The sequence below is a fragment of the Myxine glutinosa genome, chromosome 7 (assembly GCF_964187855.1).
Source record: "Myxine glutinosa chromosome 7, kmMyxGlut1.1, whole genome shotgun sequence".
Classification (NCBI taxonomy): Eukaryota; Metazoa; Chordata; class Myxini; order Myxiniformes; family Myxinidae; genus Myxine; species Myxine glutinosa.
This window is the reverse complement of record NC_136267.1, coordinates 168,670,924-168,695,949: the sequence shown is the minus strand read 5'-3', so window position 1 is coordinate 168,695,949 and position 25,026 is coordinate 168,670,924. Positions and strand designations below refer to the sequence as shown.

At 44.7% G+C, this 25,026-nt stretch overlaps 1 long non-coding RNA gene across 1 annotated transcript; it reads left to right on the top strand.

The window, feature by feature from the left end:
* Window positions 1-397: 397 nt before the first annotated feature.
* LOC144893030 (uncharacterized) lies at window positions 398-24,629 on the top strand. Its single transcript, XR_013624192.1, has 4 exons — window positions 398-577; window positions 3,483-3,764; window positions 5,890-6,168; window positions 24,366-24,629. It is a non-coding gene; the product is annotated as an uncharacterized LOC144893030 (long non-coding RNA).
* Window positions 24,630-25,026: the final 397 nt, after the last annotated feature.

The following is a 25,026-nucleotide window of genomic DNA, read 5'->3' as shown; positions in this document are numbered from 1 at the left end:
GCATCAGGGTTGTTTTTCATCAATCTTTTCTTGAAAGGGAATGAACTTTTTGGGAGTTCTATTTTTATTGGATACGTTGAGTTTTATCGATTGTTGTATTTCTTGATTTTTTAAAATGACACCAGGTCATCTTTTTGAAAGAGTTGTTGCAATTGTGGTGTTACCTAATGAGGGGATATTGTTATCGTCACATTACAGCTGCACAATTCAACATTTTTCATTTTACATTGTTCAGTCTGTTCCATGGTAATTCTTGTTGTGAGAAAAATGAATCTATATTCCTCCTTGGATGCAGCACCTCCAGACAAGTTTACTTCTGAAGGCGATGCTGATGCGCAGCAAGACCTTCAATTGATTGCTGGAGAGCACATGGAACTTACCTGCCGGGTGTGTCGGCCTGATGTTCCCGTAAAATGGTTTCATGGTGGAAAGGAACTTCTTCCAGGAGATCGAGTTCAGCAGGAAGCAGATGGAAACTGGCGACGCCTGGTGATCAATAGTGCGGATATTGAGGACTCAGGTTCATATAGTTGCCTCACGAATGATGACCAACTGGACTTCTGCGTCACCGTGTCTGGTAATTACATTGGGGTTGGGCTGTGACAATTTATATATAATAATAAAATGCAGTGTGTGTGTCTCCTCCATAACTCCAAAACCATGAAACCTGGCGGCCCCAATCTTTGCATGCATATTTTCCGACATACAGTGAAGTGCAGAAATGAAAACTGGGTATTTGCGTGCGTTTAAACACCCCCTGTGAAGATAATTTACACTAAAATTAACACAAAAACTAGAAACAGGCTTATCTTTTGTCAGCCTGCATTCAGCTCGCTCAGCTCGGGTCTTAATCCCGCCATTTTGTCCACTCAGCTCAAATATGTCTCAGAATAGGTCAGTTACTGTACATTAAAGCTTCATACCTATGAGTCGCTGTATTCCTGTATACATTTTATTAAAGGCCTACCTTTGCTCGTACAATGTGACAGCCATTTACAAGAACAGCCACATCGACTGATTGCATGCCTTCATGTCTTCCAGTTTGTGAAAACGTTTAGATATAAAGTAATGATACTAAAATATGCAACTTAGTGTTTGTCTGTCTATCTGACCACAATACATTCGGTTGTTACTTGTCCAATCTCAACCAAATTTGACAGAAGATCGAAGGGTCACGCGACGGAGGTTGTAGCGACGTAATTTGGCAAAGGAGTTTGTCTGTCTATCTGACACTGAGTTTGTCTGAGTTTGTCTTTCACCTTGGCTGAAATCCATGCTAATGTGTATATCTGTGTTAAGATAGCTAACCGCGGCGTTTTTCCAAGACCGCTTCTGATAACAAAAGTAATAACAACACTTATGATAATAGCATCATATTGATGTTATTACAAAACAATATTAATACTAATAATATACACCCTCCCCAAGAGATTTTCCTCCTTGGACAAACGCCGTGTTAACACGTATAAATAGCTTATCTCACCTGTGGAGCCAACTTCCACATTCTCTTCAATCACACATAAAATAACCAATCTCACATAAAATAACCTTCCAAGAACCTTTATCACATAAAATCTTCAATTTTCATCCAATTGACCTGAAATTTTAAGAATTTGCATATTGTGTCACAGAATTGGTTCACTAATCAAAAGCTAGAAGCTGATTGTTTTTGTTTTTTTTTAGATCTAAAGCTCAAAAGTCAAGGCTGCATGAAATCATCAATTTTCATTTTGTGTTTTTTAAAACTGTTTTTGTTATTTTGAGCATATGGAAGAAGAAGAAGAAGAAGACGTCTGAATATCAACGGACGAGGATGGGCTGTGCATTTTCAGATGTTTTCTGGTTGACCTTGCAACAGCAATTATTGAGAATGATCATTAAGAGTGGTTTTTGATCAATCATTTCTTTGAAGGGAATTAAGTAGTTGAGAGTTCTGTTTTTATTGGATACTAGCAGAAGTAACCACGTTGCTCGGTGGAAAAATATTTTCCTTGAGCCTTGTTGATGGACATTGCAAAGCTGAATTGGCAGGAGCTGGAGGGGGCAATTTAAGTCTCTTCAATTCAAATTGGCTGTGTCCGTTGGGATGAAAGGTATCCGAGGTAGAAAGGCATCTTCACTTTTAAAATTGCTCTCAAAAGGAAAAGTCTCGACAAAACAACGCAATTCTCACAAACAATGCAAATTGCAATTGGGAGTAGGTGAACGGGTCATGACAAGGCCACACCTACAGTACAAAACGCCACAATAACTAAATAAATAAATAATGAGAATGTTATGACAGATTCTTCTTCTTTTTCTTTGACGTCACCAATTACTAATCCCACATTATTGTGGGGTTGGCCGGAGGGAAGTATTTGGCCCAAGTCTTTAACAAATACACATTAATAACCATTGTCTGCAGATGGGAGGCTTTGTCAAATAAATTGAAAAATCCGGACAGGGGAACACAAAATGGCAGAATAAACAAGACCAATAGTCCAACAACGGTGTAGCCAGTCTGAGATCTGCTGTGCCCCTGTCATGTGACCAGATCCTCAGCCCTGATTAGTGGACGTTTGTGAGGGACATACATACATACACTGGACGGACAGATAAATTATGTTCCAGATGGCATTGCCTTACGGGCTATGCTGTAAATATATGGCTGCCGAACCACGTGACCGATGACATCATCAATTTATTTTTCTTGACCAATTTATCCCTAGATCACGCTCAATGAATTTTATACTGATTGGATCAAGCTTTCTACTTGTCAATGACGTCATAATGAAGGAACCTTTGACATCATCATTAACATATAGTTATTCCCCATGGGGAGTAATTTACAATGAGCCACCTTTAAAATTTTTCCATGAAGCAGTTTTGGAGATATAGAGGTGAATTTTTTTCGGTTTTTCCAAGATGGCGCCCATACCACGTGACCTATGACATCATAATTATTAATTCGGGTCGAGTCATCAAGTGGAATCAGCTCAGGTCAGTTAATCTGTGGGGGGCGCGATAAGCATATAATGCCTCAAGAACGTCGGTTTTCCTCCCTTTCAGTTTCGTGTTAAACAGCAGTAGCGACTGTTTAAAAAGGTAATCAAACGTGTTTGTGGTTTATAATATTTTTAACTTCCGGTAGGGTAGCCTCGCAAAACGCTATGATAAGCTATTTGTACATGTTAACACGGTGTTTATCCATGGATGAAAACCCCTTGGGGATAGGGACAAATTAAGTCGCGACAACCTCCGCCGTGTGACCCTTCGCCACCCTGGCAAGTTTGGTTGAGAAAGAAATAGCTTATTTTAGAATGATGACACCAGGTCATCTTTTTGAAAGAGTCGCTGCAATTGTGGTGTTTCATAATGAGGGGATATTGTTATCATCACATTACAGCTGCACAATTAAACATTTTTCATTTTACATTGTTCAGTCTGTTCCATGGTAATTCTTGTTGTGAGAAAAATGAATCTATATTCCTCCTTGGATGCAGCACCTCCAGACAAGTTTATTTGTGAAGGTGATGCTGATGCGCAGCAAGACCTTAAATTGATTACTGGAGAGCACCTGGAGCTTACCTGCCAGGTGTGTCGGCCTGATGTTCCTGTAAAATGGTTTCATGGTGGAAAGGAACTTCTGTCAGGAGATCGAGTTCAGCAGTAAGCAGATGGAAAATGGCGATGTCTGGTGATCAATAGTGCGGATATTGAGGACTCAGGTTCATATATTTGCCTCACGAATGATGACCAACTGGACTTCTGCGTCACCGTGTCTGGTAACATTTTTCTACAATTCAGATGTTTATATGTCGGGCTTATATCTGTTGTAATAAGTTACAAATATGACAGGTATGATTGGAGATATTTTATTTTCTATTGAAATGCAATATATTAGGATACTTAGTTTAGCCTGAATTGTTTTAAGGATTTTTCCTGCAATTCAGAACTCTATATTTTGATTGTGTCTTGCAGAGAGTCATCTTTTTGGGGGATTTCTTTATAATTTGTTTTAAAGAGTTTGTTGCAATTCTTTAATTGAAAAATGAATTTTATTTGACGATATCAAGTTTACCAACTAATTGCGACTTGGCTAACTGATACATTTACTTTCTTTTACATAAACCAAACAACAGATAAATTCACATTTTTATGAAACTCATTCATATATCATGTGATTACTGAGGTTTATTCCCTAATTAACAGGTTTTGTGCAACACTAAATTTAAAAAGGGTATGTCCATAAGAATGCAAATAAAGTCTTCGATGAAAAGACCATTTGGCCCATTGACAGGTTTTGCGCAACACTTTTAAGGCTGAAACTGGAAGTTAAACGCTAACAATGATTGTTAAGGAAGCATAGCAATATTGTATATCCAAGGAAATCCACATTGAAATCTCAGATTGAAAACCAATTTGGCCCATTATAATAATTTGTCCAAAAATTTTCACTGGAAAGACCTTTTTTCTCTTTACAGGTTCTAAGGCTTGTAATAAAGCTGCCACATACGCATCTCATACACATGAACACACAGAGGAATACACGAGACACAACACAAGACTGTAATATGAGACAAAAATGGCCACTGAGCTTGAGGGAAGTGTCGTCACTTCCCAGGTTACTCTGGGTACCAGTGATGTCACAACAATGGTGCAACCTTTCGCACCACACCCGCAGAGCATTGCTAAGGAGGAATTTCCTCCTCTTCATGGATGCCAACCTATCAATGTTTGCCCCATGCTCGTATCCCTTCTAATGTATGCTAAACATCAAGCAACGAAGCAGCACATACCATTTTTCAAGTCTTTGGTATGACTCGGTCAGAGTTTGACCCACCGACCTCCCGGACTCAGGGCAAAAGTCATAACCATTACAACACCGACCATTCTTATACATTTGAGAATAAACTATATTGGAGTCCTTCCAAATTTTCCAATATCTGAGTCAAGCTAAAACTCGTGACAAGTTTTCTATTTTAGGGCCTTTTATTTTCTCTGTTTTGGCCTTGAACTTATTACGCAGCTATGTTTAGTTGGTTAAAGGTGCAGTGGCTGTCTTTTTTATGCCGGTGACGAAGTCGCCGGAGGCATGATGTTTTCAGGTTGTCCGTCCGGCAGTCCGTCCGTCCGTCCGTCCGTCCGTCCGTCCATCCGTGATAGGTTTTCGTTACCATGACAACTTGAGAACGGCTGAAGGGATCTTAGTCAAACTTGGTGCAGGTATGTATAATGAGGTAAAGATGAACTGATTCGATTTTGAGGGTAATGAGGTCAAAGGCCAAAGGTCAGAGGTCATGTTAGGTAAAATTCCTGTTCCCGCGATAACTTGTGAACCAGTGATGCCATTCTGACCAAATTTGGTACAGTTATGTAGAATGATGTAAAGATTAACTGATTAGATTTTGGTGTCAAGAGGTCAAAGTCCGTAATAGGTCTATAACTTGAGAACGGCTAAAGTGATCTATTTCAAACTTGGTGCAGGTATGTATAATGATGTAAAGATTAAATGATTAGATTTTGGTATCCCTCGGTCAAAGGCCAAAGGTCATGTCAGGTAAAAATGTGATAACTTGTGAACAGCTGAAGGGGTTTAAATTAAAACTTGGTACAGGTATGTATAATGATGTAAGCAACATGAGCTGATTAAATTTTGGGGTCAAGAGGTAAAAGGTCAGAGGTCATGTCAGGTAGAAATGTGATAACTTGAGAACAGCTGAATGGATTTAAATCAAAGTTGGTATAAGTATTGTAATGATGTTTTAATGTGGGCGGAGGCATATCAGTCGACGTCGTGACGTAGAAGAGTGCCGTTCTCGTCTTTTATAACCTGCATTGCTTTAAATCAATGTTTGGTAGCTTCCAGGAAAAATGTGTGACGCACTCCCTTATTTTCTATGACCGCAGCCCCTCCAGAGAAGTTCGTGCATGAAGTGGATGCCCAGCAAGACATAATAAGTGTTCTCACTGGGGAGCACCTGGAGCTTAGTTGCCAGGTGTGCCGGCCTGAAATTCCTGTGAAATGGTTTCATGCTGGGAAGCAACTGCTACCTGGTGAGCAAGTTGAGCAACAAGCAGATGACAACTGGCGGCGCCTGATCATCACTGATGTGAAATGCGGAGACGCTGGCTCATACTGCTGTCTCACTCAACATGACCAATTCGACTTTTCAGTCACTGTTTCTGGTAAGCCTCACATTGCTAAATGGCAATGTGGTGCAAATGATAATTTAAGTGAACAAGTATTGTGAAGGAAAGCGTAAATCAGAATTAAAAGATTAATTACTCAGAATGGTAAGAAAGTTGAGCCTCCTACCATTTCTGATTCCTAACCGAAACCTTAGTTTCAAAGTACAATTTATTTTATACATATCTTTCTCATCAAACGGAAGATCTTCAGAAACGGTATTCATAAAATTTATGTTAATAAAAGAACAACACTGATATTAAATTACAAACACGTGGATGATAAACCCTTTGCTGTTTCAAACTCTTCACAGAGTCCCTCCACAGCTGTAAAGACATTTACACATTGTAAACAGAAGAGAATCCCAATGTCACACACCCCCTCAGCTGCCACCGTGAAAGGCTACGCATGAGCTTATCTTGTGTAGCCTGTCACGGTTGCTTTATTCATCTTTCTACAGCATGAAGAGCATGGGAGGAGTCAATTTATTTATTTAATCCCAGCCACCTGGGGTAATTGATTATGTGAGAGCTGATTGGTTATTCCCTCCATTGACATGCGAGATATGTGGGTGAGTCTTTGTTTTTCATTTATATGTTGACCGCTTGATGTTTGCACGTGGTTCATGCTTTGGAGCCTCGATGGCACGCGTTTCTGTCTGTGCTGTTGCTGATGATTTGTCAATAAGTGATGAAACTGGTCCAGCAGCTGAAGGGATGTGTAGCATTGCGTTTCTCTTGCGTGTACTATGTATAAATGTCCTTAGAGCTGTAGAGGGACTTTGGGAATAGTTTGAAACGGCAAAGGGCTTACCATGTGTAGCCTTTTATGCTTGCATTTATGCAGCTTTCTTAAGCTAGAGGAGCATGGGAGGAGTTGATATATATATTGTTGCGGATCTCGGTTTCGGCACTCCCCTTACCGAGGGGGGTTTAATCCCCTCGTCTATCACACTGGCCGTCCGAGTCCTGGAGCTATGACGTCACTTCCGGTCAGTGCTGAATAGGGTAGTAGGCCAATTATTCCTATGACCTAATTACCAGCGCCTTCCGGTAAGCGAGGAAATGAGCCCCGCCCGAGCCGCGGCTGTAATGGACACGCCGAGCGAAGCGAGCCATGACTCAGGTCGTTAACAAAAGGACTAAACCCGACTATAGCGGTTGGCCAAATCGCGCCACAGGTACTCAATTGGAGACAGGACAAAAGCGATCGGGGGAAGAAGAAACCAAAGTAAAGGAATAACAGGTATTTATTAATTATGCACATGAAATGAAGAGGAAGCAAAAGAAGGGCATTTACAAGGAGAAGAAGAAGCAGGTACACAGGGCAGCCTTAAAACAGTCTTATATTATAACCCCAGACAAAACAAACAGACTCACACGAACAGGGAATGGCAGGAAGGAAGAGTAGGTCCAGGCCGATGGCAGGGCAGGAAGGTCCGGGCAAATGCACAGCGTCGAGGTTGGCTCCAGGCCACGCTCCGGTCCACGCTCCGGGCTTTAGGCGAGACCCGGCGGCAGCTGCACGTATATTTTCACGCGGTAGGGGCTTTCCGAAGCAGTTTGTCAAAGAGCTCCGCGCAGCTTCGTCTAGCCCTGGGGTGGGGAACCTCCGGCCTCCGGGCCGTATACGGCCCGCGAGACCGTTTGATCCGGCCCGCGAGGCAATTCATCTATCTATAACCCAAATTTTTTTTTTTTTTTTTTTTTTTGTATACAAGATCGAGGCTCGTGAAAGAGCGAACATTAATCACACAGAAAGACAAACCGACACATAAAACATATAACATCGGGAGCAGTAGACAAGATGGGGAGAGACGGGGAAGGACACAAACACAACATTTCAACTTCCTCAAGTTCAAATCAACTTCCTCAAGCTTAACTGTGATAAATCTGAAATAATCATCATTGGCCCAAAAACGCTCACAAAATCCACCCATAACTTTGCCCTCAACATCGACGGTATCCCAGTATCCACCTCCCCTCACATCCGGAATCTTGGCGTCATCTTTGACCAAACCCTTTCCTTCGACAAATACACTAAACAGATCACAAAGTCAGCCTTCTTTCACCTGAAAAACATTGCCCGTCGCCGCTCATCCCTCTCCTCCACGGCTGCAGAAACCCTCATCCACGCCTTCATCACCTCCCGTCTGGACTACTGCAATAGCCTCCTCTATGGTTCACCCTCAAAAATCACCAATAAACTCCAATACATTCAGAACTCCGCTGTCCGTCTACTCACCCATTCCCGGACCCGTGACCACATCACCCCCGTCCTTTACAAGCTTCACTGGCTCCCCATCCCCCAGAGAATCCAATACAAAATCCTCCTCTTGACATACAAAGCCCTCCATAACCTGGCCCCATCCTACCTGGCTGACCTCCTCTCCAGACACACTCCCACCCGCAACCTCCGCTCTGCTGGTACCAACCTCCTGACCCCCTCCATCCGGACCAAATTCAGATCCTGGGGGGACAGGGCCTTCTCCATCGCTGCTCCCACCCTCTGGAACTCACTACCTCACACCATCAGAGACTCCTCCTCACTCACCACATTCAAAACATCACTAAAGACCCACCTGTTCAACACTGCATTCAACATTCAACCCACAGCATTTAACCCCTGACTATCTCTTCTCCTTCTCCCTCCTTTTGCTTTAAATATATCCCTATTGATTCTTGTCTTTTTGCAATTGTTGTTTTCATGTATTGTTATGCATTATGTTTTCCACTCTGTCAAAGTGCCTTTGGGCTTCTGGAAAAGCGCTATACAAAATAAATGAATTATTATTATTATTATAACATTTGAGAGCAGGGACCGAGAGACATGGAGACATCGAGAGATCTGTGAGAGGGAAAGGGCTTTGGGGGGGGGGGGGGGGGGGTATGGGAAGGGGGGGGCATGGGAAGGGGGGTAGGAGAGGTATAAAACATATGGACACTGCCAGGACTTCCAGGAAAGAAGTTGGAATTTCAAACAAGGTGGATCTTGGGTGAATTAGCAGGGGTAGAAAAGATCAAGGTTTTGGATGGGGGAAGATAGATGGTGGTGAACAGCTGTTTTAAAAACCTGGAGGGAGGAGTGGGATTGAAGGGAGTGAGGGAGTTTGTTCCAGAGGCGGGGGAAAAGAGGAATGAAAGAGTGAAGGTGAGTAGACAGCCGAGATTTCGGCAGTTTAACCATCAGAGGGTTGCTGGCAGATCTTGTGCGACCTGTAGGAATATTTGGGGGACAGAGCACAGAGAGAGCTGGGGGTGCAAGGCCGGAGAGGAGTCGGAAGAAGACAGAAAGACCACCTACCTGCCTGCGGTGAGTGAGTGAAAGGCCCTCAGAGATAGCTTCATCGCGGGAGATTCCAATAATTCTGAAAGCTTTGGTTTCAACAGCGTGAAGCCGAGCTAGGTGTGAGGCAGGAGCACCGGCCCATAGGGGAGAACAGTATTCCATTGAGCTGCGGATGAAAGCCTTGTATGTGGTGAGGAGCTCAGGTGTGCCGAGGAAGGACTTCGCACGACGGAGGATGCCCAGTCGGCGACTGGCTTTGGAGGCCAGCTTGGAAATGTGGTTTTCCCAAGAAAGATCATGGCAGATAGTGAGACCCAAAAGCTTGAGCGACAGAACTTCTTGGAGAGGATTGTTGAGAAAGTAGATGGGAGGGTTGTCCAGTCGATCTTTTCGGAGAGACATAGTAAGAGTGTGAGATTTGTCCTCCCTTTGCTCGAGTTCTACAAACTGTATGTACGTGCTGAGGATTTTCCCATTCTGAGGAGACATGCACTGAAGTTTGCATCACTGTTTGGGACGACCTACAGCTGTGAGCAGTTCTTTTCAAAACTGACTCTTGCAAAGACTCGGTTTCGCTCAAGACTGACTGACCCAAACCTGCAAAACCAGCTGCGAGTAGCATCATCATCACTACCACCTGACACCAAACGCCTCGCCAAAGAGAAACAGTTCCAGCCATCGCATTAGGTGAGTCCGATATATGTATTCAATAATTTAGCATGGCCCTCGAAGGATGTTCTAAAAATCGAAATGGCCCTCGATAGGAAAAAGGTTCCCCACCCCTGGTCTAGCCAGACCCCACCAAGCGCCATCTCCAACTCAAGTCGACCCTGTAAAAAGGCTTGCGCTGGCGCTTATATTACGCCCTTCAAGATCAATGCGCGCTTCATAGAGCCACGCCCGTGATTGTATTTCATCAGCCCTGGTTGGCTGGTAAGGGCTCGCTGGCTCCACCTCTGATGGTGAGTTCACGTGCCACACCTTGTTCTTGTGTCCCGCCCCCTTTTTCCTCGGCTTGAGACCGCATGTTCAATGGCGGCTTGGGGCAAGCAATCAAATCAAGGCAAGGGGCAGCGAACGCTGCCCTACTGCTACTGCACTTTGAAGAGCGGGAGACATGATTGGGGAAATTGAAAGGGGCCTATCTTATTTGATTAATGCAACGCAGATTCAACTATTGGGAACAGATCCTTAAATGAAACACATAATAATGAAATAACTACAGAGAGGTCCTATGGTACTCTACGTGTTGTACATGGACTAACTAGGGTGCGATCTTTAATAAAGCCAAATAATGGGGATATTTACAGGGGATGATTTATAAGGGAACATTTACTAAAATTTACAAAGTGAAGGTTCTAAAAACCGTAACAATATATACATATATATGTTGTTATGTTTGTATGGGGTAGGCAGTGACTACCTTAGAACCAGGTAGATTTGTATAGATTTGTGTGCTCCGATTGTTGTGAGGAAGAAGAACCAACATAAGTAGGGATCCGGTAGACCGTGTGTTCGGATTAAGGTGTATCTCTGTCCCCATTACCAGGAGTGGGGTATGTTAACTAGCACAGGGATTATGGGTAAATTATCCCTTGTATGTCGATACCTCTGTAATTTATTCCTTTGTTCCTTTTGACAATACACCACAAATAGAGCTAGAATCGCACATTTGATGGCACTAATTAAAAAGCCTACCAGGAGCAGGACATCGAGCGCTATGGCTATTAACACCAACTTGGATAGCAACATCGAAGCAGGCAGGTCCGTGGGGGCATGCCCAGAAGGGCAGTGAGTGGTCAGGGTTTTGATTGACGGGAAGGACTGGTAGGAAGCAACTCGCTGATTGGCGAAGCATGACCGATGACGTCAGAGCATCGTGCACAAAGTAGTTGGAGCAGCGGACATTTTCCCTTCTCGTTTTGGATGCCTTAACGGACAGTCGTATTTGTTTATCTCTTTTGCGTCCCTTCTCGTGCTGGAGATGACAGCAAATGGTTGCAATTCTCTCTTGCGCATTCTCGCCCTGAACCTTGTATGAACTGTGGCATTGTGCTCTCGGCTCAAGGAAGCGATTGGACCAGCCATCTCCCTATATCTTGCTGGTGGACATGCAGAGGCAAAACCGCAGTTCGGGAACTGCAGTTTTCCGTGCGTAGGACGGGTGGACGAGCACGGTGTGGAGGAGTGGTTTGCACGCCTGCTGTTCGCTTCGTGCTGAGGCCTACTTCGCACCAGTGGGCGCGGCCTCATAAGACGAGGGCGGACTGAGGCCTACTCGCACCAACGGATGAGCGGACTTCCTGCCAAGAACGAAGCCGCGTCCAGACTGCGCGCCGGGGCCTGGAAGAGCTCAGACGAGACGAACCAGTCGAGTCGAGCGAAGTGCACCAATAACCACACACAGTTATTTTATATAATGTTCATTATTTTACCCTTCGTCGGTGTGCATGTCTGTTGTGGGGACGTCCCAATTTAGGAATTTAGTTTATCGTGCATTTTCTTTGTACCGGCATTTAATTAAATTTTAAATAAACCTGTTATTTTTGTACATTTTAAATCCGTTTGAGTTTGTTTATTGAAGGGTTTGGAGACTACCAGTGGGATCGACAAGGTAAGGCTCCCTCTTGCGTATTATCTGACGTTTGAACTGAACGCTTCGGAGTTAAAGCTCGCTTGGCCTTCCATGCTACCCTAAAGTGTTCACCAAGGGTAGTCACGCAACTATATATATATATATGTATATATATATATGTATATATATATATATATTCGTGCAACGTCTGTCCTGTCCTGTGTTGTGTTGTCACTGAACTACTTTCTCAAACGTTTGTGAAATCGTACCAAACTTCTGGAATGCACATATCTCTCCCGTCGGTATGTCCTAAGGGTATTTGTTTTTGAAAAATGTTCCACAATTATTTTTTTTTGGGGGGGAAATTTTTTGGGAATTTTTTTTTTTTTCAACTTCAATTGTTTATAAAATGTGATATCACGTATATTACAAATCCATTTGTGCAAAATAATTGTTTGAATTATGACTGGTTTAAACCATGACAAAACGGCAACTCGGGTACAGTCATTTATCTATATATCTACACATCTGGGCAGTGTCTGTGTTCTCACTTAACGACTCCCTCAAACTTTTCCGTGGTTGTGAAGTGTTTTTAATAGCGTTGTGGTGGTTTTGAATCACGTGGTGGTGAGGTATTTTGAATTATGTGGTGGTGAGGTGTTTTTAAATGATGTGGTGGTGAGGTGTTTTTAAATCACATGGTGGTGAGGTGTTTTGAATGAATTGGTGGTGAGGTATTTATAATTACGTGGTGGTGAGGTGTTTTTAACTATGTGGTGGTGAGGTGTTTAGAATTAGTTGGTGATGAGGTGTTTTAAATTATGTGGTGGTGAGGTGTTTTGAATTACTTGGTGGTGAGGTGTTTTTAAATGACGTGGTGGTGAGGTGTTTTTAATTTTGTGGCCGTGAGGTGTTTTTATTACGTGTTTTATGGCTGTGCGGTGTTTTTATTACGTGTTTTATGGCTGTGAGGTGTTTTTATTACGTGTTTTATGGCTGTGAGGTGTTTTTACTTTCGTGGTGGTGAGGTGTTTTTATTACGTGTTTTATGGCTGTGAGGTGTTTTTATTACATGTTTTATGGCTGTGAGGTGTTTTTAATTTCGTGGTGGTGAGGTGTTTTTATTACGTGTTTTATGGCTGTGAAGTGTTTTTATTACGTGTTTTAAGGCTGTGAGGTGTTTTAATTTTGTGGTGGTGAGGTGTTTTTATTACATGTTTTATGGCTGTGAGGTGTTTTTATTTTCGTGGTGGTGAGGTGTTTTTATTACGTGTTTTATGGCTGTGAGGTGTTTTTATTATGTGTTTTATGGCTGTGAGGTGTTTTTATTTCCGTGGTGGTGAGGTGTTTTTATTTCGTGTTTTATGGCTGTGAGGTGTTTTTATTATGTGTTTTATGGCTGTGAGGTGTTTTATTATGTGTTTTATGGCTGTGAGGTGTTTTTATTACATGTTTTATGGCTGTGAGGTGTTTTTATTTTCGTGGTGGTGAGGTGTTTTTATTTCGTGTTTTATGGCTGTGAGGTGTTTTTATTACGTGTTTTATGGCTGTGAGGTGTTTTTATTACGTGTTTTATGGCTGTGAGGTGTTTTTAATTTTGTGGTGGTGAGGCATTTTTATTACGTTTTTTATGGCTGTGAGGTGTTTTTATTACGTGTTTTATGGCTGTGAGGTGTTTTTAATTTTGTGGTGGTGAGGCGTTTTTATTACGTTTTTTATGGCTGTGAGGTGTTTTTATTACGTGTTTTATGGCTGTGAGGTGTTTTTAATTTTGTGGTGGTGAGGCATTTTTATTACGTTTTTTATGGCTGTGAGGTGTTTTTAATTTTGTGGTGGTGAGGTGTTTTTATTACGTGTTTTATGGCTGTGAGGTGTTTTTATTACGTGTTTTATGGCTGTGAGGTGTTTTTAATTTTGTGGTGGTGAGGTGTTTTTATTACGTGTTTTATGGCTGTGAGGTGTTTTTATTACGTGTTTGATGGCTGTGAGGTGTTTTCAATTTCGTGGTGGTGAGGTGTTTTTAATTTCGTGGTGGTGAGGTGTTTTTATAACGTGGTTTATGGCTGTGAGGTGTTTTAAATTATTGGTGATGAGGTGTTTTGAATTACTTGGTGGTGAGGTATTTTGAATTATGTGGTGGTGAGTTGTTTTGAATTATGTGGTATTGAGGTGTTTTGAATTACTTGGTGGTGAGGTGTATTGAATTACGTGGTGGTGAGGTGTAATCGTCCCAAACTTCAGTCTGCACCTACCCGTCCCCTATGTATGTGCGGAGGGGTTCTTTCTTGAAAAAAAAAACATTCAACCTAAATCTTCAACCTAAATTGCCTATAAAAATGTAATATCACAAACACAACAAATACATTTGTGCAAAGTAATTGTTTGTATTAATATTATGATTGGTGAAAATCATGACAACACAGCACCTCAGGTACAGTCATTAGCCTCAGTTAAAATAAGCCCGTTCCTCGGTATCGACGCGAGCCGAGCTAGTATATATATATATATATATATATATATATATATATATATATATATATATATATATATATATATATATATATATATATATATATATATATATATATATATATATACAGTATATATATATATATATATATATATATACAGACTTGGCATTTAACATGGAATATTTTTTTTTTCTTGACTTGGGTTTACTTTCTGAACTCAGTATATCAATCTGGTGAGTTTCTTTTACCCTTCGGTGATGTCTTTGTTGAAAGAACCATGTCACTGATTGTCTTTCGCAGCAAGAAGTCAATAACAGGATTATATCACAGGTGGCATGACAAAATGTAAGGACAGGTACATTTGACGATTGGCTTCACAATCGGGTATATAAGGGTAGTTGCGTTCTGTATTAGTGGAAAATAACTGCTGCCCGTCTACAAAAGTTATTGCCGCTTCCTCTGGAGATGGTCCGTCAACTTGACAATGCTGTTTGTCATGGAGTGGTGGCTTTATGAAATTCTGGCATGAAACAGCGTGCTATTGCTCGGCAGTATGGCATCACTCAAGGTCAGGTGTCAAAGATCCTGAAACGAAATGCTCAGAGGGGTGTCCCTACTCCAATACCGAGGCCAGGACGTCCACGCAGAACCACAAGGAGAGATGATCGCCAGCTGCACCGGTTAGTCTGCAATGGCCGTACCAAGTCAGCTAATCGGCTTAGGGCTGAGTGGCAGCAACTGACAAATGTGCCTGTATCCAGAAGGCCAGTCAACCAACGACTGGTTCAAGCAGGCTATCGTGCTAGGCGTCCCCTGAGAAAGCCACGCCTGAACAGACAACACAGCCAGCGCCGATTGCAATGGGCCAGAGAGCACCGTCAATGGCAGCCAGGACACAGGAATCACGTGACCTTCAGTGATGAGTCTAGATTTCTGGTCTATCATCAAGATGGCTGCGTCCGTGTGTGCAGACAAGTGCATGAAGCCCACAACGAAGATTGTATAGTGCCAAGAGTCCAAGCTGAAGGTGGTGGGGTGACCGTTTGGGCTGCTTTTCATGCAAGAGGCAAAACTGACCTGGTTGTTTTGAATGGAAACCTGAACCAGTTCAAGTACAGGGTCATTCTGGAAGAAACATTGCTTCCATTTTCTCGTGCAGCCTTTCGAGGAAACTTTGTCTTCCAAGATGACAATGCACGGCCTCATCGTGCTTGCATGATCCAACACTTTCTTGCTGACCATGGTGTGGAGTATATGGAGTGGCCTGCCAAGTCCCCGGATATGAATCCGATGGAGAACTTGTGGGCAGATTTAACGCGTCAAATCGACAACTTGGACCAGCAGCCGACCTCTGTGCGTGAATTGCAGCAGACTATTGTCACTGCATGGCAAGCGATTCCTGTCCAAACCTTGGCAAATCTCGTGAACAGCATGCCTCGACGTGTACGTGCTCTCCTGAATGCTCGTGGGGGTTACACGAAGTACTGAACTGTAATTTTACTGTCCGTAATCCCAGTCATAATTTAACTTTTGTTTTTGTTAAAAAACAAGTACAAAAAGTTTTAATTAAAACAAAAGCCGCATCGATGTTACACAATGCCTAAATGCAGCTGTGCCTATAACGTCGATGTTATAGGCACAGGACATTCCTATTGATTCGGTTACTTGATGTTATTTTTGTGCAAAGTGAAAATATATCTCGGCAATTTCCCGTGTGTGGCGACGAATTTTTAATATATCTCGGCATTTTCCCGTCTGTTATTTCAGGCGGTGTATGACTGACCATGCCGCGATTTAAAAAAAAAATATCTAGGCAATTTCCCGTGTGTGGCGACACGTGAACGAAGCTATGCTCCTCTCTCCACATTATTGTGATGACGTATAAATTAAATATTTCATCGTGACGATTGTCATCAAATGGACGAATTTTTAATATATCTCGGCATTTTCCCGTCTGTTATTTCAGGCGGTGTATGACTGACCATGCCGCGATTTTAAATATATTGTTGCGGATATGGGATTTGGCCTCCATCCATATCCGCTTGTAAATATTCCCCTATTTCCCCAATACTCCCCAACTATCCCCAATCCCCCATTCCCTAGTCCCATTGTCTGTAAACAACACTCTGTAGAGCCGACCTTCCCCTATTTCCCCCCTTAAATGTCGCATCCAGGTCCACCGCATCTCACGTAGACAACTATAGGACATCTTGCTAGTTATTCTTAGTCTATGTCAGTTAAGGACTCGTTTCCATTAATTCTGACTCTTCGTTGCACCAGAATGTGATTATGTGGCACCTGTTAGGAAGTTTAGGACCTCCCAATACCTCCCCGCATCTCTTCCTCATGGAACTGAAACAGCAACACCAACGACAACAACAGCGGGGGCGGCGCGGCAGCGGCGCGGGGAGTGCGCATCCTCACTCCGGCTTGGTTAGCCGCCATTGACCACGTGCTCCGACGGGGTTACCACACAGGGGCTGACTGTCAGCTCCTCGTCAAGGGCGGAGCCCGGTAACCCCCCCCCCCGCACCCAATAAGAAGCGGCGGACCGATTCCATCTGGGGCGGAGCTAACGAGCCGAGGGCGTGTCACTCCCCGCTGGATATACGCAGCGACTTACCGGAGGTGACGTCAGATGCGGCTCAGCTACGACGACAAAAGGACGCCACCTCCTAGCGCTGAAGGATACCTCCCGCCTCTCTGGACCGGACCGGGTCGATTCTGCTCCTGAGCTCAAGGTGCACCTTGAGCTATCAACTGCCTGCCCTTACTTGCCATCGATCCCTGTGTGAGTCAGTCTTGTCCCGTTTGTCTGTTGTCTGTCGGGGCTAAGATAAGACCGTGTATAAGTGCCCACCTTTCTGTGCTGTCCCTCTTGTGCCGTGTAATCTAAACGTTCCGCATATCCAATATTATATCCTCCTCCGGAGGTCTTGAGAACTGTACCCCTGGTGTCGTGTCATTTATCCCAGCCGTTGTGTCCTTTTCCTCCATTGATATAGCATAGCGCGACTTAGTCAACGTTCGAGTATAATCGGGTAAACTGTGCAGACGCGGTCATACCAAACCGCTCGGTAAACCAACATCTAAAACCGCGTCTGTAACAATTGGTGTCGGGAAGTGGGATTCGATCCGGAGCGCGCTTCATGCGCTCAAAATTAGTAACGGCGAAATTTGATTTTGTTTTAAAATAATAAAAACCCGAATTTTGAAAGTCGCGCTATGGCAGACCAAGACGGCTGGGTTCCGGTAGAGGAGAGTGAGGCAGGGTCGATCCAGGACCAAATTGAGGGACATGAGGAGAGCGAAGCAGTGAGGGTAGCAGGGTCGCAAAATGGCGTCGTCGCGCACGAGGTTACGGGCGCGCAAAATGGCGCCTCGCACATTGCTGCGGCGGCCGCACCCGCTGCACAAGTGGGAGGGATGGCCCAAATGCAGGCCCTCATGGAGCAATTTATGGCGTAAATGCAGGCGTCCCTCAAACTGCAGAGTGAGCAAATTGAGGGACAAATGGGAGACCAAATTGGAGGTTTGAAAAACAGTATAGAGGCTCAGAGTGAGCAAATGGGGGTAATGAGGGACGAAGTGAGGGGTACCGGTGAGGGATTAGAAAAGAAATTTGAGGGATTAGACAAGAAATTTGAGGGGTTAGACAATGGGATAGAAGGGGTGAAACATGGGTTAACGGGGGTAGAAAACAGAATGGCCGCTCAAGAGAATCAAATGGAAGGGATGCAAAAGGGGTTAGAGGGGTTAGAAAACAGAATGGAAGGCAAATTGAGGGACATGAGGGACCAAGCGGAAAGGGAAGTTAAACAAATGGGGCAGCAGATAGAGGGGGTCAGAATGGGGGTAGAAACTAAACTGGATGCTCACAGGGAGGAAATGGAGCAGATGAGGGTGGCATCTGGGCAGGAGATGCAAGTGATGGGAGAAGAGATCAGAAGAGGTGTGAGTGAGGAGGTCGGAGGAGTGCGCGAGGAGGTGAGGCACTGTAAGGAGCGCATGGAGAAGGAGGTGAGAAAGGGGACTGTAAAATTGCAAGGTGGTATAGAGGAGTTGACGCTAGGAGTAGAACAACTGACAGTGGGACAAAAGGAGTTGGGGGACCAGGTAAAGAAGAACACAGCGGTAATAGAGGGTTTAAAATCGACACAGAAGGAGATGAAAAAGGACGTAGGGGTAATTAAAAAAGAGTGTCAGACGGTACATGAGGACCTGACGAGGAAAATGGACAAGGTGGTAGAGGTGATGGAGGTTAAAGAGCGGGAGGTGCGGGAGCACATAGAAAAAAATAAAGTGGAGTTAGAGGAAGAACTTAAAGGGGCGCACGAGGAGATGAAGGAGGTGAAGCAGAAATTAGAAGAAGTGGAAGAAGGGGTGAGCGAAATTAAGAAGCGACGGAGAGAGGATAAGAAAGAGATAAAAGAGGAAGTAAAAGAATTGGTCCAAAGTCTGTGTTCGGATCGTGATGATGTGCTCATTAACCGGATGAGGGATTCGCAGGTGATGGAGGAGAAGCGAAGAGAAAGAGGACCCGGTGTAAGTGGTGACCAATATGGTCGTGCGTATGATGCGCCAGGTGATTTAATAAGCTTGGGGGTCGAGATAGACCCGGATGTTCGTGAGAGGCCAAGAGTGAGGTGTATGGCTGGTCCGGAGGGTATGGAACGAGAGGTGAGAGGTGTGGGTGAGCAAGGTTGTGGTGGTATGGAATGGGTAGCGGGTTGCGGAAGTGTGACCCATGCATCGACACCAACAGGGGTAGTTGTTAGAGGGACAGGGGAGGCACGAGAGCCCCTTGGGGGTAATGTACTGTGGGGGCCCGGCCGGTTCGGCCCCGTGCTGACCCCGCAAGGGGCGACGCACGGGGTCCGGCAGGCGGGCAACGACTCACATACGAGGTGGTCCCACAAGGTTCCACTTGCGCCGTATGACGGTGGGTAAGGGTGGCATCCCTGCCACCCTTCCCATGGTGGGGCAAATGCGCAATAGTTTATGGGGTTGATGGCAGTGAAAACTAGCCCGGGTGGGTTAGGATATATCGTGTGTAGGGATCTAGCGAAGATGACATTAGGTGACGTTAAGGTTTAGATAGTGACTGATACCTGTAGTGGGGACGCAGGTAGTTTAGTGTGGATGATAATGACGAGGGAGAGCAATAGCTTAAAGGGACGACGGGGAAGCGCAAGTTTCAGAGGGGAGTAGTTAGCTGAGATGATGCTGTGTGAGAACTGGACAGGTGTGTGGAGCAGCGTATGAGTGGTGAGTGTTGTGGATCAGCGCGAATGCGCTTGGGGAGAGAAGGGTGCAGGCGGCACCAAGTATGAGAGTACAGGTGTGCAAGTACAGGTGTGTGGAATACATGGAGTAAGTGGTACGGAGTGGTGTGCATGGTGCGAAGGTGTGAATGGGGGAAGAGTGGACCCCCATCACGAATACCCGGGGCGGGTAGTGTAAGTGTTAGGTAGAGGGTATAGGTAAATTGCGGTTGGATATTGGCATCTGTGGTGCGGGTGACAGAATGGTAATTGGATGGGTGCATTAGTGTTGTGGAAATGTCTGGGCGTGTAGCCTGTTAGTGTGTGTAGTTGGTTTGGGCACTCCACCACTGTGAGGATGTCGGCCAGGTGAGGCCGCAGGTGGGCTCTGGGAGCCGGTAGTCGTGGATGGGGCCCGAGGATCCAGAGGATGGACCCGGGTAGCCCAGTGCCAGAGAGGGCACCGAGTGGGGAGAGCGCCAGAGGGCCTTCCCCAGGTAGATAGGTTAGGTGAGGAGCTAGGTAAGCTCGGGTGGCAACTACAGTGGTGGAGGTGTGCAGGTGGGTAGACCTGCTGGGAGAGCTACACGCCACAGCCCAGAAATTGTGCGAGGGCACCGGGAGATGAATCGGGGGAGTGAGACCCCAAATTGAGGGGCACCACAGTTTGGTCAATGGGAATTGGTTTTTAGAACCCAGAATGTAAGTGGCCAATGGATTGGCAGGGAAGACCCCGGGTAATGTAAAGTTGTTAAAGTCATTTCGGAAATAGTTAGGATTGATGAACCTGTCGCACCATACGCAGCCACTTACCTGAGGTGATAATGATGACTCCACACCTGTGTTTCTTTGTTGTGTTGCAGGAAATGAGAATTGCTGTTGGATTTGTGAGACGCATCACGACGTGGATGAGACATTGGGGTGATTCCATCTCTCCCTCCTTAGGAGGGACTGATGATGAATTGGTGATGGCAAATTTTGATGTTGAGTTGGAGATGGCAAATTGTGATGAGAGTTGGAAATGGCAAATTTGATTGGATAGGAGGGAGAGAAGACGAATTTGGTTTATGGGAGGAACGGGGAAGACAGTAGGGACGTTTGTTGATTTGTAAAGTAGATGTTTATGGGTAGTGTTGTGTTTTGTGGATACAGTAAGGGGTAAGGGAGGGGCAATGTAGGTTACCTGGTGGGGGGGGGGGGGGGGCGTACGGTAGGAACGTACCTGTCTCACCTGGTTCCCATGTGCCCCCAGTGTGCATCACCTGGTATTGCGTGCACTTTTGCGCCCTTACCACCTTACTCACTTGTCTTCTTCTTTTGTCTCCCACCTCCGAGGATCTGGCTTTGGGGCAGAGAGAGAGGAGAGAGAGGTGCTGGCTCTGCAGTTGTGGGCCTGCACTTTCGCTGCTTGCTGCCGGGATCGATATACCATATGGACCGCAATTTTTGTGGCCGCCCACCATGGACCGCAGTCTTTTGCGGCCAAGCACCACCCATTGATGGACCTATGGGTCAACGTGGCACCTATGCCATACACGTGAACCACTTTTAGTTGGCCCCCCTGACGGCCACAATATAGAAATGGATGCGGTTGGCGCCTTTCTTTATTTTTGAAAGAAGCAAGAAGGCAAGACCAGCGGCAGAACATCGGCCGGCTGCGACACCACCGGTTATTATTGAACACTGTATTGGTGCACCGGATGGTGCTGACTGTGAATGATGGGGTGGTGCTTTTGGGTGCTTGAATGGGGTGCTCTGCACATTATTAAAGGCCGTAAGGCCACAGGGCACTCGTGGGTTGGTGTATCGATGCTGGCATGCGTGCTCTCTCTATGCATAACATCTGCATGTGTTCCTCCAAAAACAGGTCCTGGATCGTAGTGTAAATATCAGCGTAGTCACGTGTAAATAATGCTCCCTACCGGCTGTATGTTTAGTTTGAGGATTCTTTCCGCGATTCGGTTATCCTGTGGGTGTGTTTCTGTGAGGAGAAGGGTGCAACGTCGCAGGGGGACATATTTACTCATTTGTGAACATCTGTAAAACTGTCGCACTCAGGGTTGAGTTAATAGTAGAGGGAACTACATCTGAGTGCCACACTAACGTAGGTAAAGATTTATCGGGTCGGGAAGCCCCGAGGTAGAGAAGGGTGCAATGTTGCGGATATGGGATTTGGCCTCCATCCATATCCGCTTGTAAATATTCCCCTATTTCCCCAATACTCCCCAACTATCCCCAATCCCCCATTCCCTAGTCCCATTGTCTGTAAACAACACTCTGTAGAGCCGACCTTCCCCTATTTCCCCCCTTAAATGTCGCATCCAGGTCCACCGCATCTCACGTAGACAACTATAGGACATCTTGCTAGTTATTCTTAGTCTATGTCAGTTAAGGACTCGTTTCCATTAATTCTGACTCTTCGTTGCACCAGAATGTGATTATATGGCACCTGTTAGGAAGTTTAGGACCTCCCAATACCTCCCCGCATCTCTTCCTCATGGAACTGAAACAGCAACACCAACGACAACAACAGCGGGGGCGGCGCGGTAGCGGCGCGGGAAGTGCGCGTCCTCACTCCGGCTTGGTTAGCCGCCATTGACCACGTGCTCCGACGGGGTTACCACACAGGGGCTGACTGTCAGCTCCTCGTCAAGGGTGGAGCCCGGTAACCCCCCCCCCCCCGCACCCAATAAGAAGCGGCGGACCGATTCCATCTGGGGCGGAGCTAACGAGCCGAGGGCGTGTCACTCCCCGCTGGATATACGCAGCGACTTACCGGAGGTGACGTCAGATGCGGCTCAGCTACGACGACAAGAGGACGCCACCTCCTAGCGCTGAAGGATACCTCCCGCCTCTCTGGACCGGACCGGGTCGATTCTGCTCCTGAGCTCAAGGTGCACCTTGAGCTATCAACTGCCTGCCCTTACTTGCCATCGATCCCTGTGTGAGTCAGTCTTGTCCCGTTTGTCTGTTGTCTGTCGGGGCTAAGATAAGACCGTGTATAAGTGCCCACCTTTCTGTGCTGTCCCTCTTGTGCCGTGTAATCTAAACGTTCCGCATATCCAATATTATATCCTCCTCCGGAGGTCTTGAGAACTGTACCCCTGGTGTCGTGTCATTTATCCCAGCCGTTGTGTCCTTTTCCTCCATTGATTTAGCATAGCACGACTTAGTCAACGTTCGAGTATAATCGGGTAAACTGTGCAGACGCGGTCATACCAAACCGCTCGGTAAACCAACATCTAAAACCGCGTCTGTAACAATATATATCTCGGCAATTTCCCGTATGTGGCGACATGTGAACGAAGTTATGCTCCTCTCTCCACATTATTGTGACGACGTATAAATTAAATATTTAATCGTGATGATTGTCATCAAATGGACGAATTTTTAATATATCTCGGCATTTTCCCGTCTGTTATTTCGGGCGGTGTATGACTGACCATGCCGCGATTTAAACAAAATATATATATCTCGGCATTTTCCCGTCTGTTATTTCGGGCGGTGTATGACTGACCATGCCGCGATCTAAAAAATATATATCTCAATGGACTTGAAGTTACAGGCCTTTGAGAATTCATTTCGTTCTATAAAGGGCAACTTCCATCGGATTTTCTTCCCGTTTTTTTTCAATCGAGTCTAAAACTATGTTAGCGACTGAAAAATGAAATGATATATCGAATTTGATTTGAAATAAAACTGTGTGAGAGAGGAAGACACCACGGGCCTACAAAACAGGCCTCAAAGCTATGCGAGTTAATAAAATGGTGGATATTTGTTTATATGAAGCCTCTCCCACAATGGGTGGAGCTATGGTTCCCAGAATGGGTGGAGCTTTGAGGTTTTGTCTTCCCTGCAAGAACAAGAACAAGAAGAACAACAACAACAACAGCAGAGGGCACTCTATTAGCAGCGTCTGCGACGCGGCTAAAAATTTGGCTAATGTGCCAAATAAAGAGATACTTCTGGAAAACGTCCAGAAGTTTAACACAGTACTGTCCATGAATTGAGTTCGATATCAGTTTACATCACTTTCAAGGATCAATTTATTTGCTTCTAAATGTCAAATGTGGTTTTTGTTTCTTTTAAAGGTCACATTAACAAAATCTAGAATAATTTCAACATAATTCCAATGAACTTTTGGTTCTAAGTCATCTTGAAAAGTAAGTTCACCCCCGCAAAAAAAATATTCCATATTAAATGCCAAGTCTGTATATATACATATATGCTTAGCATTTATAATGATGCTCTGTTATATGCACCAACACTCTGTTATGAGTATGAAAATTAAGATGAAAAATAAAATAATTTTCAGGTTCACTATCATGCTTTCCTTTTTTGGCTTACAAAAGCAGTTTTCTTTTTTGGCTTACAATATCAAAAGCAGTTTTCAAAGTAGCAGAAGCTAAAGCCCCCAAAATTTTTTTGTGACGAAGTACTTGTGAAAATGAAAGACAGTGGAGACAATTTTCACAACTATTACAATCCAATGTGTGACAGTTGCCAGTGCCTCAGAGACTTGACACCCATTTATATTTTACATTATAATTACCTAAATCGTTTTTATCCCACCCTTTTTTTCTTTTACCCTTTCACAGAACCACCTCAGGTGGAGTTCCTTATACCACTGCACGACATCACGGTACAGGAAGGTGAACAAGTGACATTGAGCTGCACCTTGTCACAACTGGATGCTAATGTGTGCTGGCTATACGCTGGGAATCCCATCAACTGTGACAGCCGAGTGGACATCGCCTGTTCTGGTCCTCAACATATGCTCACCATACATGAAACGACAGTGAACGACACTGGGGAGATTACAGTCATGTGTGATGGTGTAGATAGCCATGCATACCTCCGCATTGAAGGTACGGGGGACTAAAAAAAATTAGTGTTTACTGCCTACAGAGAATAGTTTGGAATGTCATATTCAAAATGAAGACACCACTAACCTGCGTAACTGTCGAGTAGGCAGGGCTCAGGTACGACATTACAACCACCAATTGTTTAAACCTGGGAGGTCTTGGTTGAAGAAGACTTGGTGTATGAAACGTCAGACATGAGCTTTGCCTGTATGCTGGACAGCCATATATAGATTGTGGTACCTTCATTTTAAACAAACGATTTGTTTACCTACAATTCAACTGTTTGCATTTGTCACAAATTACTTACAATTACAATTGTGGAAACAAGGAATTGTGCAAAAACAAACATCTTAACAGCCCACCCTTGAGTTGTCAACGGCCACACACACAATAA